General features: G+C 44.0%; 1 protein-coding gene across 4 annotated transcripts in view; it reads left to right on the top strand.

Annotated features, from left to right (window-relative positions):
- Positions 1-20,930, top strand: part of TMEM209 (transmembrane protein 209) — an 834,036-nt gene that overhangs the window by 230,736 nt on the left and 582,370 nt on the right. The gene's annotated exons all lie outside the window — the stretch shown is intronic.

Below are 20,930 nucleotides of genomic sequence, written 5' to 3'. Positions count from 1 at the left end.
TGCAGGTGGGAGTGACGAACCGTGTTGAAGTGGTTAGTGACATTGACTGCTATTTCCATGGAATAAAGGCTGTGGAACCTGGATGACTGGAGGGGGCCACCGTATCTGCGCTCTCAAAACCTTGACTATTGGTGATGCTATGTGAATTATTTCGCACCCTGAAACACTTGTGTGTGGCCGCAATATACATAATATCATATATTGTATTCTTTTGGTGAGAAATTCTGATTGAAATGTACTGCTTTTGTGAATGTTTCACTAGAACTACAGATGCATATAAATGGAATTCAGCTCATAATCATTTTGAGTGTTCACTTCTTCTACAGTCCCCTATAAAGGGCTTAACAACAAGCTATACCAGACACAATATGGTAAATATCAAAGAGCACTGAGACTTCTTTCTTAGGAGGGATGTAGACATTTCGTAAAGTACAGTTTGTCAACACAAAAGCATAAAAAGGAATGCCGACACAGTAGACAACTAAAAATATAAATGTTTAGTTCAAGTTAAGCATTGAGATTGGTTTACAGTGAAGTACTTTAAAAATGGACAAAAGTGTTCTAAAATCAGTCCATAAAAGACCCAAACAATCTTTAAAACCACTATGTAGAGAAATTGACAGGTGCATATAGTTTTAGATCATTTTAAAGGGCTTTAAAAATGTTAGTTCTTTTCATAGAAATATGCATTTAATGGCAAAAAAGTGGCAATAACTTACGAAGTCCCATGAAATCACAATCTGAACAAGTATTCATTAGTTTTATGGGTAAGTGAAATCTTGAAGTACTTGTACAGAGATTAAGAAGTTTAGAAACACTTCCTCCCTCCCCAACCCCCCCCCCCCCCCTGCATAGGAATAAATCGGACTGTCAATAGTCTGCTCCCCGTTACAGCGAAAGTACAGGTATTTCCTGGGACGCTGCGGAATAGACAACATTCAGGCTGGTGGTGTAGGACCCGACCAGAAGTTCCAGACCCCCCGGAAGTGGAGTGCTGTAGATATGTAATGCATCATTGTCTTATATAGTGCCCTTCTGATGTGTATGTTGGCCTTGCTTTGCATGCAAATCCAATGATCACAAGCGGACCATGTCCTGGTGATAGCTGGGAAGATGGTCTGCACACAGAGCCTCCAAGTACTGAAGATTGCCACAGGGTTGCATTATTGAGATAAGATGGCGGTCTGCATGTTCCTTTTCCTGATTAAAGGACTGCACGTAGAGCCCCTGAGGACAGAAGGGTGCACCCATTAACCGAGACGAGGTCTGCCTGACAACGATGTTGTCGACAATAGGAGCAGGTTAGTAGCAAGGTGTTGCAATACGTACCCAATGCAATAGAGCCTGATGATGAAGAGCTGGAGTGCTCCCCGCCAGTATGTACCTCGAATGAGCAGGCTGGTCAGAGCATCAGCAACAACGCCACTTGATTTCCAGCAGGCAACAGTGAGACCCACTTTTTTCCAGATAAAATAAAATGTCCATGAACTCAAAAGAGCGCACTGAGGGTTGTAGTGCAAGAGGTTCCAGCTGTTCCTGTCGACCAAAGGGAGGAAGAGCTTGAAACCGGATATCCTTTGGACTGCAAGGAGCAGATATTAATGAAGAAATGAAGTCCACAGCACAGGCTTCCTGCAAGAAGTCTTCAGCACAGCACAATTTCCAACTATTTGGATGTGTTTCCAGGTAGGCTTTCTGAAATGGTTCTGGATCCCAACTGAAGGACACAAAACGATTGTAGCTGCCACAGCCCTACAATCGCCATCAGTGTATCCTTTTAAAGAAAAACTCTACTTTCCTGGGCACACACATGGGATGTGGATTGGTGCATCTGGGAGACTTGCCTCCCATAAGTACGGGTGGCCCTTCACACAAAGATAGCTTTGTGGGCTACATAAAGAGGCACAAGCTGCCAAACTGGCTGTTCCTCTCAGTGAAACTCACAAAGAACATCCACTGACAAAATGGCTAGGTCATATGACTAAAACGCTTATTTTGCTCCTGTTCAGGGTACACGTGTCTACAAAAGTGGTAAAAAAGCTACACTGCTGTGCAGTCAAAAAATATTAACCTGCCATGAGCCGGTTACTAATGTGAGGGGGCTCGCCCTGGGACAGATTGGGGCAGTATGGCGGTCACATGAGATCTTTAGGAAAGTGCACCAAAACCCAGTGGCTGCCTTCTGGAAGACTTCTATAGAGGTTTCCTTGTCTGCGAAAAGGTCAGGATTCCTAAAAGTCAGAGGGACTGCCGTTAACAAAAGGAGACAGAAAACGACTGCGTGCATGTGCACAGACCTTCTAATATCTCATTGACTTTTATTGGGTTAGTGAATAACATTTCAGTTTGAGGTTACAGTACTTCTATGGGCCTGTGAGCTTTACTACAAGTTCGGATAGACTTTGTGCAATAGCTGAAGAAACATTTCACCCTCCTATTTAAGGTAACTTTTGTACAGCCTCCTCCCCGCCCCTCCCCCCTTGAGGGCTGTAAACCACTTACCCCCTAACGAGGCAAAGCACAAAGTCAAAAATAAAACCAAATCTCTATTAAAGAAAGTGTAAAGTGGCAGCGCATTAGGCTTACGAGTTAAGCCTAATGCACTGCTACTTTACACTTTCAGGCAGAGGTAGCAAGCTGACACAAAGGTTCAATTAGTCTACACATTATCCATATACAAATCTACAACTATGAAAAATGTATACATTTATTATTTGAACTAATAGTTATGTGTAACATATGTGCTTCGGCAAGTAATGCACATAGTGTAAAAATACACTGTATATTATAAAAACAGTCCAGGTCATTGAAGAGTCTTTTTTTTATTTAAGTGTGGATCCAGGATCTAAGGATAGGCACTCAACATATAGTGACAAGGGGCTGCAGGGAGAAAGGAAACCAGACATTGTTACACACTATTAAAATAGTCGCAATAGGATTGCAAATGGTCACAATAGGATTCAACACCAATCGCACAAATACAAATGCAGACTTCGCAGTCAAAGGGCTAGAGAGTGGAAAAATATTCCAAATATTCCAAAAGCTACTAAAATAACATCTAGATTCACTTTATCAACAATTAATGCAGCACACTTCATGGAAAAATAGTTGGTGCTAATAAAAATGCAGTGTAAACATGTATTCATTATATTCACATTTCTGAAGTTGAAAGCATAACTTTAAGAAGACTTTTAAAATCTCTAGTAAGTACTAACATTAGTTCTTGGCCTAATGGTACAGGAAAACATGTCCAGGGGCATGCAAGTACCCACCAAATTCACTTTAGGCATGTACCTTGGTGAGTAGAAAGTTCGATTGAAATAAACGGGACAGTAGGCCTTCCATGTGTATGGGGAAAATTCAAGTGAGTCCCAGTTCTATCACACTGGTGTGGACGAGGTGGCAACCGTCCGCAGGGAGGACAAAAAGAGACCTCAATGTTTGTTTATTGAATTTATATAGCACTTTAAGCCAAGGCGCTTTACAATATAACTGGTACAAAAGTGAGACAAGCATATTTACAAACATGAACAGGTCATTAGAACAATAAGTAGGATTATTTACAAGGGGGGGAGGGTAGAGGAGGAGGTATGTGAAGGGAGATCAATGAAGAGATCTGTTTGAGAATTCGGAGCCCCAGTGGAAGTTGCAATACAGCAGGAAGACCACTGTTATCCAATGGGGGTAATGCATAAAGAATCACTTCTGATAAGTCTTGAACCCAGACCAGAGGGACCCATGAGGTCTAGTATCAAGAATAAGCCCCCACTCGAGGACCAAGAGGTAGGTAGTCTGTGCTTGAGGTCAGAAAGCCAGTTCCCAGAAGGCAAAACAATCCATTAAGTACATGGCTTCCTTTCATACGTGTGGGTTACTGGACCCATTTCAGAGATTTGATCCTTGGGCCAATGATGACCCTCAATGGAAAGGAAGAACAAAAACCACCCAGGCGCAAGCTGCAAGCAAAGGCAGTTGCAGGGATGACTCTAGGATGGAGTGAGAACCTGGCAAAGTGGAGCAACACAGTAGAAGACCATCCCAGCACTGAGACAATGGTGGTGAGGGAGGGGGACGATGCAGCATGGCCCAAGGATCAGATGAGGTGGGTTATTAATGTTCCAATACCCTTCAAGGTGACTGCAGCGACCAGCACCAAGGCGAGAGACGCTGGCAATCAACAATGGAAACCCAGCGCATTAAGCATGTGGAATAGTAAATGAGACCTAAGACTGTTTCTTTAAAGCCAACTGATGCCGAAAAACTGCAAACTATGTGGCTTCTTTCAAGTGTGAGGTATAGTTTGCAGCAAACTTTACTGACTTGCTCGGCCGATGCGGAGGAAAGGGGGTCACTGCATACTGCAGTTGGGATTCTAACCCAGGGACTTGTTTGCAAACTGTACCATGACTATTTACGCTGAATGCTTGAAGTAATCAGAATGATGTAAACCAAGACTTTGATATATGCCCTGTAGTGATGTAACTACGACTGATATATGCCCTGTTTTGAGAAAGGCTCGGTATGAGCCGAAACACGTGTTAACAAATAAAAAGAGCCTCCTACAGGTTTTTTTACAAATACGGAACTGGCTTCTGCTAATCCTTTTTGATGGCTTATTACCTTACAAATCCTATCTACGACTAATATGTCGTGCAGTCAAAGTGTGAAACCATAGCCAAATATACAGTGGTCACATGTTTGTGCATATGTTTCTACACATAGATTGCCATATTGTCACCTGAAATTATGAAAAGCAAATCCCCTGTCAAATGGACTAAGAAGCAGCTTAGGCCCCCACATTTTTTCATTGAAAATATGAAATTAAAACCATTCAATGAAGATTGCGGGTGGTGTGTAGGAGTGTCTGACTGTTCTGTAAGCCAATGAAGGTGTTGGGACAATCACAGTCGGACATAAATATGACATGGCCTGAGAATTCTGGAGATTATAAAAACAGTTTGAGCACAGGAGAGGGGATTCTGGCACTGGGAAGAGCTGCAGAGAAGAGGAACACTTGTTCCCATTAGATGAGTGCTGAACCTGGATAGATGGTGAGCCTGGATACCATATGGAGAATTGGGCCTTGTTAATGACGGGTTGGCACAAACCTAACCTCAGGCAGTCGTGACTTCATGGACAGGACCAAGAGGGTCCTGGCTTGCCTGATGAGCAGGAGCTGCTGAAACCCAGAGACGAGCAAGAGGGTCTCGTGTTCAGCTGATCACTACAACAGCTGATTGCGACACACTCACACACACAGGGGAAGTGTGGGGAAAACAAATAACAGATTTCCGGTGTTCCTAGTTGGAGATCTGCAGGGGTGAGAAAAAAAGAACAAAGATGATAATTTACTGTTCCCTACCTCGCCTCCCCTTTAGCCCACTCAGTACCTGTGCTGCTCTACTAAATTCTTAGGTGATATGTTGAATGTATGCTGGAAGTGCTCTTCCAAATTTTCATCTATGGATTGGCAAAGTATTAGCTTGCGTCTTAGTCGCAACTAAATTCTTGCTAATTTTACTTCCTACTGGTTGACTTACTCCGATAGAAGTATTAGTGTTTCATACACTTTACATGACTAGACTAAAGCTCCCCAATTATGCTAATTCTAAACTGTTCAGTTTTATGTTCATTATTTACATTTGCTAGCCACTTGCAATGCAACTTATCAGTTCTTCGGTTCTCTTTTGAACCTTAGGTCTTCCAATAATTGTCCTTGTGTGTTTAAAAATTACATCATAGCGTTCAGAGAAAACCCTGTTCTCCAGGTCGAACAAATCCTCCTTCAAATGAATGCTGCAGTGTGATGAGGAGATGCTACTGTCCTCCAGAGTGACGCATGTCAGATGAGCATCGTTTGGCTGCGTAATAAGGAAACGCTGTTCCCCATGTTTTACTAATCAAAAATGTTTGTATCTAAAATGTCTCTGCACATTTAAACGAGAACAGCAGTGTGCAGAAGGAAAGTACGCCATGCCAGTTAAGGTTAGTGACTTTGGTAGATGGCCTCAAAACGCAGAACAAACGGGTGCCGTCAGCATGTTCTGTGCAATTCCTCAACTGCTGCGAAGTGGAACACCTTCACAAATCAGTAAGTAATGTCCTACTGTTCTTCCCAGTCACCATTAAACGTAGATTAGGATTTCGTACAGTTTTAACTTCTTATCAGAGACCTGCGCCCCACCGTATAGCGTAATGTCCCAAGAAGTTCTATCAAACTGTTGCTTCAGTTGCTGAAGGAGTATACTTCTCACTAACTCTGCTTACACCTTGAAATTGAGAGCTTACATAAAACAGGACATTCCCTAAACAAAATCTAAAATGGAATGTAGTTTAAAATGCTGCATGTCTTTCCTTTGTTCAGTTCCATCAGCCAATCAACTCTGAAGTACCACCATGTTGGTTAGGAATTGTTCCTGAGTGAAACTGGTTCAGGCCTATACCAATATTAAACAGTATTTCATAATTAAATATTTTTCCTCTAATACGCCAGATTAAAACCTCATGTGAGTGAAGCAGCCACCAACCCTGTGTAATAGAAAAGCCATATTATGGGACCGAACACCTGCTGACTGAGACTTGTGGGAACGCACAAGGATTTATGCTGGTTCCATGCCATGAAATATTAATTCATGGTAAGCATGACAACTCCCCAAATAACTGGGTAAATCCCCTGGAATTATTGCTCTGATTAGTTACTCTGGTGCAAGTTAATTGAGGGTCGAGATTGTCACTAGGGGACAACCATTCCAAATGGAAAAATCCTAATATTTGGTCGGAAATGCCACAGTGCTTCCTGATATATTGAAAGCTATGTGATGCCTAATTGTGTATTGAAAACATGCCATTCCTCCAAATAGCGTGAGGGGTTAACTAATGTTATTCATGGAAGAGGATATAGGATGTGCTAGGGTGAGCTAAATCCTGATTTCATTTTATTCAAGGTTGAGAGAGATTGTATTTACAGTAAGTGCACTCTGTCGTGAGCACGCTGTGAAATGTTAGTTTAACCTGAATAAGTGATATTTAAAAAGGTACCCTAAGCTCTATCACAGATATTGCTGACATTAGACTATGGTTCGAAAGCATGCCGTACCATGACCAAATGAGGATTTTTGTGTTCAAATATGTTCTGTGAATGCCAGTGTTAAACAAAATTTGAAAATGAGAGCAAGTGGAAAGGAGTGATTATATTCCCATAGAAATAGTGCCAATGTAACTCCCATTCTCAAATTGCGCAGTGAGATTCATATGGGATTTGAAAAGGGTGGGTATTTGTGTTCAATACGATCTGAAAACCTATTTTTCAGGCTTGGTAGGAGAACCAAAATAGTCAATTTATTCTAAATTGAAAACACTGCTTCCCTAACCCAAAAGCAGTAGATCCAAGTTATTGTAAGCAAAGTTTAAATTGCTCAAAACATTTTACCAGCTCATAATCACCATTTCGAATGGATTGTGTCCTCCTACGTATTCCTCATCTTGTGATAATTCGTTATCTCCAGCTTCGCTGCTTCGGAAAAATACGTTCTCGGCAGAGGGTGCTGTGCTCGAGGTCGTGGCGTCGATTGTCCCTCGACAGACTCCGTACTCTGTCGACGTCACCAATGGTATAAATAGCTCAAGCCGCGCCCGTTGCTTCAGTTCCGTTTTTCCGATCGCTTCGCTATCGAGAACGGCGCGCTTCTATTTTCTGTGAAGAAAATGTCGTCATCTTCAACTCCTTCGACACCCAAGACGGGGTTCAAAAAGTGTGTAGATTGTGGGTCTAAAATGTCGATCACTGATCCCCACCGGATTTGTCTCTGGTGTCTCGGTTCCAGTCACCGAACCGACGACTGCGGGTCCTGTCAATCCATGACCGAGAAAGCTCTTCGTGAGAGGAGAGGTAAACTGTCGGGGGGGGGAGGGAAGCCTCTAAGAAGGCTATGTCAAAAAGACATAAAGCGACTGATTCGAAGGAATCTGATCGCCATAGGCACTCAAAGAGCTCTCGATCTAGGAGTTTATCGAGACACTCTTCGTCATCTAAAAAAATGAAGAGGAGACATAGATCTCCCTCATAATCTTCTTCAGAGTCGACCGAAGAAATTCGATGTCCGACTAAATTGGATTCTCCCAGTAAGTGGGAAGAATTCTGCAAAAAGATGATGGAGGTTTTCGACCCCCTCGAAAGACCCTCAAAAAAGCCAAACCCCTAAAGTCGCTCCATTGGACGACGGAGAAGTCCAAGACTACCATGGCAAAGACCGGTAGCGTCGAGGAATGTCGACGTAAATCCGTCGAAGACTCTTCGAGAGTCGAGCACTTCTCCAGTGCCATGCAAAAAACACAAGCCGTCGAAGACTTCGACGACTTCGTCGACGCCCTCGGCGTTGATAATTTCGACTCCAAAACCAAAAACATCCTCAACGCCAGTATCCGAGTCCTCTTCGAAGACCCCTTCGCCAATTTCGAAGGATTTATCGATTCCTTCGACGCGGATAGTGGAGGAAGAAAGGAGATTATCTTCCACGAGAAAACGAACTGAAAACTGTGCAGCTCCCGTGTCCTGGAAGCCTCTGTGCCTGTGCCTGGAGTAAGCGCTGGGAGTTTCCTTCACTCGCGCTATCACCCGCAGGCTCTTGCAGGCAAATCCTCAGCTTCCTGGAGGAGGCGGAGCTTTGGTACTCACGTGACCGCTCACGTGTCATCCTCTGCCACAAAAGCAGAGGCAGCGCTGCCGAGCGGCGCTCTTCTTCCACGAGAAAACGAACTGAAAACTGTGCAGCTCCCGTGTCCTGGAAGCCTCTGTGCCTGTGCCTGGAGTAAGCGCTGGGAGTTTCCTTCACTCGCGCTATCACCCGCAGGCTCTTGCAGGCAAATCCTCAGCTTCCTGGAGGAGGCGGAGCTTTGGTACTCACGTGACCGCTCACGTGTCATCCTCTGCCACAAAAGCAGAGGCAGCGCTGCCGAGCGGCGCTCTTCTTCCACGAGAAAACGAACTGAAAACTGTGCAGCTCCCGTGTCCTGGAAGCCTCTGTGCCTGTGCCTGGAGTAAGCGCTGGGAGTTTCCTTCACTCGCGCTATCACCCGCAGGCTCTTGCAGGCAAATCCTCAGCTTCCTGGAGGAGGCGGAGCTTTGGTACTCACGTGACCGCTCACGTGTCATCCTCTGCCACAAAAGCAGAGGCAGCGCACCCTCGCGGCGTTGAGCCCGATAGGAGTAGAGGGCGTTGGCTGTTGTGCGGCTGTTAGGCGCTGGTGGCGTACTATCAAGCCAGGAGTCCGTGGTCCCTGACAAAGTCATGACCGCTAGGGTAGTAGGACCAAATAGAAAAACTGAGACCAGCGATTCCCCCCCAGAAGAAGAAGAAGGTAGGTGCCTGAGAAGCATGAAAATGACCCAAAAACAACAGGGAAGCACCTCTAGGGGTCATGAGAGAACACCGACACATAGTCCTAAGAGAAACGAAAATGACAAAACTAGTGAATGGGGTCTGCTAGACAAGGGTGGCCAACAATCTCTACATCAGACTTGGGCTCCGCAACCAGAACAAAATGTACAAATACAACAAACAGACCCCTCAAACTCATCGCTGACTCCAATAGGGGTATTTCCGCAAAATACAACGAAAAAACCACAACCGCAGCCATCACCACCACTGCAACTACTACCCGAGCACGATCCGGACCCCGTTGTGGAGCAGGTCGCGACGGACCTGGGTGACCAGCGCGGAGACTCCTCGGCTGAGACACCGGGGACTCACAGAGTCGGCTCTTTAGCTACGAGTGGGGTGGAGAACGGCCAGGAAGTCGGGGGAGGGGTGGACGTCGCAGAGACCACAAAACACGCACCATCCGGCGAGTCTAGCCGAGCGCCTCCCAACATGGTCCATCAGGGGGAGTTGACGCCGGGCCAAATCCAAGTGGTGGCGACAATCCACGCAGAGGCAGAAGACAGTACAGACGACAAGGACAATCAAATAGACATGGAAGAAGTTCTCACGGCCAGTGATGGCAGCAAAACAACTAACAGTAAAAAAAGGCAAAGGCAAATGGTCAAAATCACCACAAAAAGAAACAAGAGTGGTAAACATCTCAACAAAAATAGGTCAACAACAAATGAAAAAAATCCAATGACAAACTACTTTATGGCTCGATCTAACACAAAAGGGATAAATAGACATCACATGGAGCTATCAGACATGGAGATACTCGATGCTTTAAATGAATGCTTGCCCCCTTTCAAACTACGAAGGTTAGACTGTAAAAAGAGTGGAGAACCAGGAGCGAAGGACGTTTTAACATTGGAAGAGAAAGAGGGATCATTGAATCAGTTAGATGAAAGAGAAAGTGAAGAGCCCGCAACACTTAAGACACTTCTCCCCCCAACGGCCTTGCAAGAAATGGAGACACTCAATGGCGATCTGCATCTACAAATCAACATAAAAACAACAGAAGAAAGGGAGAAACGGGACAACTTAAGGGCCAGGGAACAGGAGAAATCAAAATACCAACAGGAAAGGGAAAGTCTATTTGAAAAACCAGATACTGGTGAGAAAGAAGGAACCTTGGGTGGTATACAAACAGGGATGGACAAGACAAACAAAACACTGCGGGAAATAGATACTACACTAGTTTCAAATTTGGAGAAAGGAGATACGTCTGAACCAGACAACATAACATCCACAAATCCACCTCTGGAGTCCGACCCGATAGTAAACGGCGAGACTATACGGGAACGACATCTGAGCAAAATGGAGGAAAACACACACTCAGGGGATCAACCAATCCCGTCTAAAGCGACAACTCCAGTTCAGACCCAAATGAAAAAACACGGACAGAACAACCATCAAAACCAGTGGGGCCATGAACCACTTAGCCCTCGACCAGATACGACGGATCATCGAAGTCGCTTACTCGATACTGTTGCACCATCACAAAATCTGGGGGGAAACAAGACAACAGTTATAATTGACGCCCCATTAAGGAGAACTTCAACACAGCAATATTCTTCGAGCTCAGCGGAACACTTAAACAAAAAGACTGACCTACTTTCCATCATGTCATCTGTAAATATAGCACTTGCTCCATTCATGAAGCTCTACGAAGCCATTGCTGACTCACTGAAGGATCACACCAGTATCCAAGCAATGATGTACAGCAAAGTCATCTTTTTAGAAGCATATATCATGGCCTTAGAAGCCAGGAAAAAAAACAACCAAGAAGCGAACCAAGATACATCAGCCATACCCAACCAAACATGCGGGAAAGATGAGGCTCTCGCAACGACGACAAAAACTATAGAAACTCAAACAATTATCACGATAGACTTAACAGAGAGCAAATCATCCACAGAAAAAGTCACTAAAGTAAGTCAGACGAATACCCGTCTAGGTCAATCAGAGTGTACACTGAACTCAAACAAACCAGAAATTACAATTGAAATACCTGGAGACCAACTTCAGGGAGGAGAAATTGTTCAAAAAAAAAAAAGAGGGAACAAAAAAATCGCTACCTAAGCTGCCTAAGACACGTACAGAACCAGTAGAGGCGATTTTTCAAGTCTTTAAGCGGCCAGCAAATCACAAAGATAAAGTACGCATGGAGGAGAGCTTGGATATAAATATAGAACTCACGAACAGACAGGAAAACTCGGAAACGATTAAGACAGCACCACCGAAGATAACATTTGACTTTCCGGAACACGATGAACTAATGAACCTGAGTCAATACGTGTCAGAAGACTCTACCTCAGACTCAAGTCCAAAGAAAACCTCCCAAAGTCTGTACTCACAATTGGCCGGTAAAAGCAATAAAGCAGACAACAAAGTAGAGGGAAACTCACAACGGACCGAACAACGCCAAAAACAAAAATTGGCAAAGACATGTAGCAGAGATAAAAACGAAATCAAGGCCACTGAAACGTCGAGACAAAAAACTCTGAAACAAATGATGGATACAAAAAAGGAGAGAGAAAGGGCGAGATCAAGAACACCAGATCAATGGAGTGGCAGAACTTTAAAGAAGGTAGACCACCACTCCCGCGCAAGAAAAGAGGCCCGCGAGAGAGAATGCTCAAATCTAACACAGCAAAGCGACTTTCAGTATCGCCAAGACGAGCAAGAGAGCGAAAGGAAAAACTTAAGAGGATATCCGCAAACGAGCAAGGATATGAAATATAAACATGACAAACGCGGGAAAAATGAAAAGATCATCACAACTTCATCACGTGGCTACGGAGAACTGAGTCCACAGTATAGAGACAGGACCAAATGGCCCAACCCAAAGCCTAGGAAATGGGACCAAGCGAAATGGCAGATTAAAATAACGCAAGTAGAAGAAAATGAGGACAAGGTAACACTAAACAGAAACTCGGTATTAAAGTTGTTCAAATACATCCGAAACCTAAAACCTATCAAATCAGAAGATTTATTAGTGGTAGAACCAAGTCATAGAAACACCAAGGCCAGAACTTACTTGCATATAGCGTCAACGAAGTTAAAAAACACCCTCCTTGAAAATAAAAGAGAACTAGAAAACATGGGATACGATTTAAGGGTGTACCAAGTGACGCAGACACAGCAAAAATATGACAGCAATGACATGAAGAGGAAAGAATCTCCAGATAAAAACTTAAATAAACAGAGTAACTCCAACTTACAAACAAAGGAAAGTTACACAAGTTTCGGAGTTAAGGAAAAGACGGAAGAAATGAAAAAGCGAGAAGGTCAAAAATCATTGAAGTTAAAGGAAAATATCCAGTATGAAAGAAATCAGACAGAAGACAAGAGACTTAGCCATAGTGATATGGAAACATCCTCGCGAAAACAGGAACGAAAACAAGAGGATCCAAGAAACATTCATAGAGCCAGGGAAACAGCGACTCGCAGGAAACAAAATCAGGAGCAACAACAAAACAAAACTGAGAGCGAACCTTCATTAAAATGTGCCCCAATGAAAGGAATATGGTCCTGGCTGCCAAAAGCACTAACAGAAAAGAAGCAAAAATAGCAGTTTCCTGGAGTCGAGCACATTCAACGAGGGAAATGCAAGGGAGGAGAACAGAAGCAGACAATAAAAATGTGCTCGTGGAATACGAGAGGACATCTTCACCTCCTATCGGCTAGTGACATGACTTTAGGAGCATACGATTTAATATGCCTCCAAGAAACCTGGCTGTGTGAACCGCCCTCTATGCGAGGTTTCGATTTAATCTTGGCACCCGCAAATAAGGGCCGTCTGGGAAGACCATCTTCAGGGCTCCTGATCGCCTGCAAAAACGGAAGTGGGATCACACTAGACAAGACATTGATCAGTAACCTGGAAATACTGATGGTGAAAGCCTCATGGACTCGCAAGACAAATAACAAAGAGAGCTATGGAAAAACACCACTAATTATAGCAAACGTCTACTGGAATCCAGCATCTACAGAAACAACTACCTTCCTGGAGAAAGTGGAAGAAGCACTGGATATAGCCATGGCGGAACACTTAGTAAATCACTTCATGATCTGCGGAGATCTAAACGCTATATGCTCTACAGATCCAGAGAAAGGAAGCAGTCAAGTAAACAGACAGCGGGGAGAACAGCGCGGAATACTATGGACCCGTCTAATGAAATCAAGAAATTTGCACAATTTACAAGAAGCCTTCCCAGACCCAAAGCATCTGCCAACATGGGAAAGAAATAATTCAAAGGCAACAATAGATTACATGTTCGTCACGGAACCGATCTTGGCTATAACAAAAGACTTTGGAATAATCAGAACAAGGGCCAGTGATCACAATTTGCTCTCAACTTCTTGGGAGGCATCAAGCCCCCAGAATGACTACATGAAAGCCGACATCACAGTCAACGGACAAGGAAATCGATTAAAACTATCAAAGGAGCACATTGTGGAACTGGAAAATCGATTTAATTCCATGACGGAAATAGCGGAGGAGAACAAAACTAACTATATCCCTCTTCTAACAAAATACAAAAAAACCACATTTGTAAAAAAATTTGGTGGAAACCCACCAAAACATGTGTTCGATAAACCTTTGGTGGAGAAACGCCGCATCCTTCGCAAAATCCAACGAAGAGCAAAAATTAATGATACACCGGCAGCATACGAAGAAGCAGCGGCGGCAGCAAAGCACTACAAAGCCTGGGTTAGAGAACACAGGTTAAAACTCTACCAACAAGACTCGGAAAACATCTTGAAAATGATTAGTGGGAGAAACACAAGAGAATTTTGGAGCACCTTGAGAGCCACGACGGACGCACAAGAAAAATCATTAATAAGTGAGGTGGGAGAAACAACATGGGTAAAACACTTTGAAACAATGTACTTGGCTCCAACGAAACCCTCTAGCGAACCCGTGGGACACGAGCAAGGCCCATGGCTAAAAGTAGACGACTCCGAGGAGATCCGACTAAAGATATCAAGTCTAAAGAACTCAAGAGCCCCGGGGCCCGACGGGGTCACAAACGTGGACTTAAAAACAAATCCCGAAGAATGGGCAAGTCTTCTGAGTAAAATCTTCAGAAAATGTGCGGATTTGAGAACTATACCGTCGTCCTGGAAATCAGCAACAGTGGTACCCATTTTCAAAAAAGGTGACAAAAAGAATCCAATGAATTATAGACCAATAGCGCTCCTCGATGTCATAGGGAAAGTGTTTGGAGCAATGTTACTAGACCACTTTAAGCGATGGGCAGCAAAAGCTCCTTGCGAAGACCCATTTCAAACGGGATTTAAGAAAAACATGGGCACGACGGCCAATATTCTACTCCTTTCTGTCCTGAAAAATAAAGCCCTGGAAGGGGGCCCTAGCATTTTTGTGGCTTTTATCGACCTGACCCAGGCCTTTGATCGTATAGACAGGGCAAGGCTCTGGTCTAAACTGGAGGAATGGGACTGTCCTGCAACCTTGCTGAACCCAATTAAGGCACTATACACAGACACCAGTATACGGATCCGTCTGGATCAAAACGGCTTACTATCAAACCAGATACCAACAGCTAGAGGTGTGAAACAGGGGTGTCCACTGGCCCCGGCCTTATTCTTAGCATTCGTTGGTGATATAAATGGCTCGGACACAACTATACGATCTTTTCCACCGAAAATTTGTAAAACACCAATAACGAGGCTCTTATATGCGGACGATCTAGTACTTTTGGACTACACTCCCGTGGGACTACAGCGTCAAATGACAAGTCTGCAGAAATATATGCAAGAAAACCGGCTAGAAATCAACATCAAAAAAACCAAATTGCTGAGATTCGGGAAGGCGAATAGAAAAAGCAAAGGACCGAGCTTAAATCTGGAGGGCGAACCAATTGATATAGTCTTGGTCTTTAAATACCTAGGAGTCACATTAGACAGTACAAAACAAGACAAAGCCATGCAAATAGCATTAACAACGAAAGTAAACCTAATGGCAGCCCAAGCCAGGGCAATAGATAGAAAGTTTGGCAGATACTCGCTGATACCAGTGCGAGAATTTTACAAGAAAAAAGTTATGCCAACTCTATCATATGGAGGCGACGCCATGATAAACCTGCCTTTAGATATCTGGACAAAAATGGAGTCAAAGTTTTGGAGAAAAGTTCTTATGCTGCCTAATTCAACCCCAGGTGCCTCGATTCGTAAAGAGCTCAGCTTGCCGTCCCTTAAAAGCTCTGTTGAACAGGGAAAACTGATGCTTTATAGGAAATGCCGGATGGCGGAGCCTCCATCAATTTACAATTTGATAAAACAGGAACTCGAACGAAACAATACTGGAAGCCTAACGAAATGGAAAAACGACAACATCCAGATGTTGGAACAAATTCAGGAGAACGAAGAAACACTAATCACCAACCCGAAACGAGTCCTCAAAAAACTAAGAGAATACGATTGGATACGAACTCTGGAAATTGCAGAAAAAAACAAGTTAACTGCACATCTGCCTCCAAACGTAAAAAGACTAAACGAACTACAAGAATTCATCAAAAAATTCCCTTGTAGGAAGGGGAGAGATATGTTACTACGTGCTCGCCTCAATCTCTTGCCAACAAATGAGATCTTGGCAATAAGAGGCAAAACTGAATCCAATTTCTGTCGTTTTTGCAACATACAAGAAATAGAGTCAATACGTCATTTATTGCTAAAATGTGCTGCAAACCAACAAGCAAGAAGCCGTTACCCGAGACATATTTTTTCTGACTTTACTATAGCTGACGAAGACACTTGTTGGGCTCGCTTAATGGGAGGAGATAAGACAAAATGGCAGATAGCTACGTACAAAATACTAGAATCACTAAATCTGCCACGGGCATAATTCGCGAGGATGGCACATTTTAAGCAACATTTTACAGCAACATTTTTAGCGACAGCACCAGCTTTATGCGAATTTTATGACAAAAAATCATTTTTGTAAAAATCTGTTGATTAAATACAAAAAAAAAAAAAAAAAAAATTATCTCCATTGCCCACATCAGACTTTTTCAAGTCTGTCAGCAATTCAGAAGCAGCTTCAGAAGAGGACGAAGTTACTCCTCTTGGAGTTTCTTATGGTACAAGACAAGTTCCTGAGGAACTTATTGATCAGGAATCTAGAATGAGAGACCGGAGTGATACTCTACATTCTGCCAGTGGAATTGACACATCCCCAGAATTAGAGTTCGCCAGACCTGATCCTGCAGAGCATGCAGATGCTGGGTACAGGGGTTTTATAACCAGGGTAATTGATTATATATATATGGGTTGGGGTAATACTTCACACATTTTTGAACAAGATGACATGACGGATATAATCGTCAAGGGACCTCAGAAAGATCCTGTTCTCCCTTTCCACAAGGCCCTTCAAAGGACTGGAGAAAAACTGGGAGAAACCAGAGAGTATTGCTGCTGCAGATAGCACTTTTCCAAAAAAATATAGACCAGCTGGAACAGATCCTGAATATTTGAATTAACATCTGATTCCAGAGAGTTTAGTCATTCAGACAGCATCCACTTCAAAACAAACTGCTTATCCAACTATCCCTCCAGATAGAGAGGATAAAAAAGTTGATGCCTGGGCACGTAAAGTTTTCACGTCCGGCAGTATGGCACTTAAGTCGGCAAATGTCACCTGTACCCTAGCCAGGTTTATCCATACCCTGTGGGACTGTATTTCGGCGGCGGCTGATCATATTCTGGAAGGCGAGGAAAGGGAAGGCTTCCCGAATATAGTTAAAGACGGGAAGGGGGCTATGGGGGAAGCTGATGGTATCAGCAGATCCATGGCTGCAAGCATTGTGCTATGAAGATTTGCGTAGTTGAGGAAGTCGGGGTTTGCACCAGACGTGCAAGCTAGACTCCTCAACATGCCCTTTGATGGCTCGAGGCTCTTTGGCAGAAAGGCTGATGAAAGCCTAGAAAAACTTCAGACCTCGAAAGCGGCAGCTAAATCACTTAGTGTCGGGCTTTTTCTTCAATCAGGATGTTGTCCACGGAAGCTGCTGAGCCCCTGCAGTCCCCTTTGGATGCTAACCTCTTAACTGGTAACAAGCAGTTCAGTTGAGAGCATCCCCAAGGGAAAGGGGGAAAATGGGACCAAATAATAAACTTCAGGTTTTGCTCAGCTTCTTTATATCTCTTAACCTGTAGATAAACTAACAACAAATACACCTTAGTCACTAACCTTTCTTTTCCTAGGCTCTGACTTCTCTTTATCGAATTGAGTAAATAAATACGCCACCATACCTGAATATCCTCTATTGATAACTTAGAGGAAGTGTTTGTTTTCTTACTGAAGAAAAAATAGGCTCTTACTAACTTCTTCAATTCAGAATTGGAAAACTGCTATCTTTAGCGCACTCTCTCAGTTCCATGAATTAATCTTCTAGCAGTTCAAATTCCAAAACACACACACACGCCCATCTGGAAATGCTAGGTCCGTCTTTTGTGTGAATCTCTAGCTTTAACACAGATTCCAAATATGACTCTTGCTTCTTCCTTTTAGAATTGTTTGTGCGTGTGGAAAGAAAGGGGGTGTTTATTAATTGGATTTTTGCTTGCGTAAAAATATCGCTCTTCAAGGAAGCGTTCACTTGACTAGAGTTATGCGCATGCGTGAAGATATTCCTTTTCCTTCTAAAATGGTGTGCGCATAGGAACAGAAAATAGAGTTCAAAAATGGCATATGCGCATGCGTAGTAGATCAGTATTTCTCCCTCCTTAATTTTATTTGTTCAAGTTGGAAAGAGGAAATTACTGAGCTCTGGACACTGATCCTTGAAGAGGCAGCTTAATGAGGTACGCGCGCCAGGTTAGAAAGTTGGTAAATAAAACATAACGTTTCAGGATCGTGTATTTATAACACTGTCACTTGCGCAGACAGTGTTAAGAGTTCTAGCGCTAGCCCGACGTTAAAAGAAAGCACTGTTATCGTAAGAAGGAACAGTGCTCAATAATTTTTATACGGCCAAAAAAACACACAACGCTGAAAAGATGAACAGGCTTCCACACACCAACTTGCCACGCGCTAATATGTTGCGCAGTTCATTAAATAACAGTACTGTTCAAGAAATCCAAAAATAAAGTCTTAAAAGACTAACTACTCTTTAAACAAAGAATAAGAGAACAGGAACTAGTTAATAAATTGTATAGAAATATAACTCCTTCTTGAATTTCACAAAGTTCAGTTAAAAATTGTAAAGTCTTTCTTTTACCGGAACGTTTCTGACTTTCTTCTTAAATTCTCCAACACTTTCCTGATCCAATTAACAAATCCTAAGCACAAGGGCCTAGCTAAAGTTTCTAAATCTTCAGAGCTTCAAACATAAGACCTCCTGCTGGGCTGCTGACAATGAAAGGCAGTTTAGAATGTTCCAACAATGCCTTTCTTTTACTTCTGTCCAATCACTGATCCTTTTGGAAGTCTCCATTTTGGCTTGGGAAGCTCTCCACACTCTGCACTAAGGGTTAAGGCCCAAACCATAATTTATGTAAATCGTACTCATTCCACCACCTTCAACCAAACTCCATGAAACCTGACACCTAGAAAAACTTCAGACCTCAATAGCGGCAGCTAAATCACTTAGCGCCTCTTTGCGCCAGCCTCTAAAACCCTATTCCGGCTCATCTTCCTGGAGGGGTCGTTCTTTTCGATACTACTCCTCTTTTGGTAGAGGAAGAGGACAGGCTTCTCAAAGGGGCAAAAGAAACTTCACTCGTGGAGCACGAGGAAGAGGTGCAAAATCAGCCTCAGGAGCGGCATCTGTACCCTCAGCCACTCCTGCAGCCGCCTCCAAATCCCTCCGAGACCTTGTTGCACAAAACACCAGTGGGAGGCAGGATCTCTCAGCATCTGAAGGAATGGCGGGGGATTACCTTAGATGCTTGGGCACTGGAAACAGTAGCCCAAGGTTACTGCCTCCCCTTCCAAAAAAGGCCTCAATCGTCCACCGGGAGCCAACTCCGCCAAAATTCCGGATCCGCTCCTGTTGCAGGAAATTTTAACCGTGCTAGAGAAAGGTGCCATAGAACTGGTACCTGTAGCGGAGAGGAACAGGGATTGGTACTCCCCATATTTTCTCATCCCAAAAAAGGACGGAGGACTGAGACCCATCTTGGACTTAAGAAACTTGAACAAGTTCCTCAGGAAGGACAAGTTGAAGATGGTGACTTTCTCAGGTCCTTCAGGCTCTCCAACTCCAAGATTGGTTGGTATCATTGGACCTTCAGGATGCTTACTTTCATGTGCCAATTCATCCAAAGCACAGAAAGTACCTGAGGTTCGCGATTGGCAATTCTCATTATCAATTTTGAGTTCTGCCATTCGGGTTGACCTCCGCCCTGAGGGTTTTTACCAAACTGGTGGTGGTTGTGGCAGCAAGTCTCAGGAGAGGGGGCATTCACATCTACCCCTACCTGGACGATTGGTTGATCAGAGCAAGTTCTCCAGAACAAGCTCAGGAACATCTTTTGATCACCTTCCACTTCCTCCACAAATTGGGCTTCTCCCTCAATTTCAAGAAGTCCCACATGATACCATCCCAGAAGCTCCAGTTTATCGGAGCAGTCTTGGACACTTCCTCGGGAAAAGCCTCGCCTCCCGAGGTGAGAGCTCTCCACATCCAGCAGATGGTAACAAAATTCCAGAATGCCCAACGTCTACCGGCCTTCGATTTTCTCAGGTTGCTTGGCCTCATGGCATCCTGCATTTTCCTAGTACCAGAGGCCAGGTTGAGAATGAGATCCCTTCAGTGAACACTCAGAACTCACTGGTCCCAGTTCTCAGGAAACATGTCGATCTTCTGCAAATCCCGAGCGCGGTTGCTCAGGATCTTCTATGGTGGGCTTGCAACAACAACATTCTCAAGGGAGAGTCTTTTTGGCAACCATGGCCGGAGATACCAGTAGTGACGGACGCCTCACTCACGGGGTGGGGAGCACACACCAACGATCTGACAATCAGCGGTCGTTGGTCTCCATCAGAGTCCAAACTACACATCAACCGTTTGGAGCTGAGGGCAATCAGACTAGCTCTGAAGGCCTTTCTGCCCTCTGTACAGGGAAAGAATGTTCTGATAATGACGCACAACACGGTGGCCATGTACTACCTCAACGAAAGAGGAGGAGTAGGGTCACTACCACTGTGCAGAGAGGCAATGCAGCTATGGTTCTGGGCAATACGAGAAGGAATCTCTCTATCGGCAATTCACCTAGCCGGAGAGAAGAACACAGCGGCAGACGCTCTGAGCAGGCAGAACACGGTCTCTCGCGAGTGGGAGATAGCTCAGGAAGTCCTTCTGGAGATCTTCGCCCTTTGGGGAACCCCTCAAGTGGATCTGTTTGCCACCGCGATCAACCGGAAGTGCGATCAGTACTGCTCAAGGGAATTTCCTCAAAGAGGAGCTCTGGGAGACTCATTCGTAGTGTAGTGGAAGTTTCCACTGCTGTACGCGTTCCCCCCAGTCCCTGTGATTCCTC

The sequence above is a fragment of the Ambystoma mexicanum genome, chromosome 12, assembly GCF_040938575.1.
Source record: "Ambystoma mexicanum isolate Mex_15411 chromosome 12, UKY_AmexF1_1, whole genome shotgun sequence".
Classification (NCBI taxonomy): Eukaryota; Metazoa; Chordata; class Amphibia; order Caudata; family Ambystomatidae; genus Ambystoma; species Ambystoma mexicanum.
This window is presented reverse-complemented; position numbering and strand designations above follow the sequence as displayed.